Here is a 1,939-nt window from a genome sequence, read left to right as displayed (position 1 = left end):
GGGGGCTGAGCAGGGCTGAGGCGGTTTCCTTCCCCTGCTGCTGGACTGTAATGAGACTGTGCTCCCAGAGGGATGGGCAGAGCCCAGCTACAGAGAACAATCAGAGAACAGGGCTGGGTCACTTCCTCTCTCTCTCTTTCTCTCCCTCTCTCTCTCTCTCTCTTCCTCTCTCTCTCTCTCTCTTCCTCTCTCTCTCTTCCTCCTCTCTCTCTCTCTCTCTTCCTCTCTCTCTCTCTCCTCCTCTCTCTCTCTCTCTCTCTCTCTCTCTCTCTCTTCCTCTCTCTCTCTCTCTCTTCCTCTCTCTCTCTTCCTCCTCTTTCTCTCTCTCTCTCTCTCTCTCTTTCTCTCGTGTACACACATGGTGTAAACATCCAGATACTGTATGAGTGCACATGACATACAGAAATGTAAAAAGTTATGACTCACGAGCACAAAGTGCAGACTTTAAATCTCTTGTTTTCTCACCATGCCGAGAGGACAGAGGAGCTGCACCCACAGAGACACGGCCTCTCTCAACATGCAGGGGCCCCACGCGCAGGGCCCCACGCGCAGGGCCCCACGCGCAGGGCCCCACGCGCAGGGCTCCACGCGCAGGGCCCCACGCGCAGGGCCCCACGCGCAGGGCCCCACGCGCAGGGCCCCACGCGCAGGGCTCAGACTGGGACGCACACCAGAGGCGGCCACGTTCCAAACCGCCAGATAAATGTTTACCTCCTGCAAACATGGCGAGCCACCACACAAACAAACCAGCCACGAGAAGCTCTGGCTAACTGGGAGGAGAAGGGAGTGAGAGAGTGAGAGAGTGAGTGAGTGAGAGAGTGAGAGAGTGAGAGAGTGAGAGAGTGAGAGAGTGAGAGAGTGAGAGAGTGAGAGAGTGAGAGAGTGAGAGAGTGAGAGAGTGAGAGAGTGAGAGAGTGAGAGAGTGAGAGAGTGAGTGAGTGAGTGAGTGAGTGAGTGAGAGAGTGAGAGAGTGAGTGAGTGAGTGAGTGAGTGAGTGAGTGAGTGAGAGAGTGAGTGAGAGAGTGAGAGAGTGAGAGAGTGAGAGAGTGAGAGAGTGAGAGAGTGAGAGAGTGAGTGAGTGAGTGAGTGAGAGAGTGAGAGAGTGAGAGAGTGAGAGAGTGAGAGAGTGAGTGAGTGAGAGAGTGAGAGAGTGAGAGAGTGAGTGAGTGAGTGAGTGAGTGAGTGAGTGAGTGAGTGAGAGAGTGAGTGAGTGAGTGAGTGAGTGAGTGAGTGAGTGAGTGAGTGAGTGAGTGAGTGAGTGAGTGAGTGAGAGAGAGAGAGAGAGAGAGAGAGAGAGAGAGAGAGAGTGTATGTGTTTGAGTGTCTGCATCTGTGCTGCACGTACCACAGACCCTAACCCTAGCCCTAACCTTAATCCCAACCCCAACCCCAACCCTAGCCTTAGCTCTAGCTATAGCCAAACACAAGCCCTAGCCTCCAACCCCTTCCTCTCCCATGAATCTGACCACTCCATCCACTAAGCACCATTAGTGGTCAGCACACTCCCCCCTCACCTTATCCAAGGCAGTGTTGGGTAACTGTACACCAGTGTGTTCATTCAGCTGTTGGGTGAGAGAGGGGTTTATTCTCCCAGTAGTTCAGGAGGACAGACCAGTCTAATATCCTGAGAGGAATACCTCATATCTCAGGATCTCACACAGACATGTGGATGGGTGTTGTCTATAGGGAAACTGGATTCAAACCGAATCGATTCTGTCACATCAGGCCACGGTTTTAATCAAAATTAGGCTTTTTCCATTCCACCGCTATATCCGAGGGTTCTAGGAAGCACACACTCAAACAACACTTTCATTTGTTGAAACAGCTGTTTCCTTAGATCCGTGTTCAAGTTTGAAAAATCAAACCCGTGAGGTTACTGAGAGGTGAGTCGATCGGGGTCAGCCATTTGATGTCCTCAGCATTGCAGCAATGAGAGCTA

The sequence above is a fragment of the Osmerus mordax genome, chromosome 2, assembly GCF_038355195.1.
Source record: "Osmerus mordax isolate fOsmMor3 chromosome 2, fOsmMor3.pri, whole genome shotgun sequence".
Lineage (NCBI taxonomy): Eukaryota > Metazoa > Chordata > Actinopteri > Osmeriformes > Osmeridae > Osmerus > Osmerus mordax.
The sequence above is the reverse complement of the archived record's forward strand: the minus strand, read 5'-3'. Positions refer to the sequence as shown.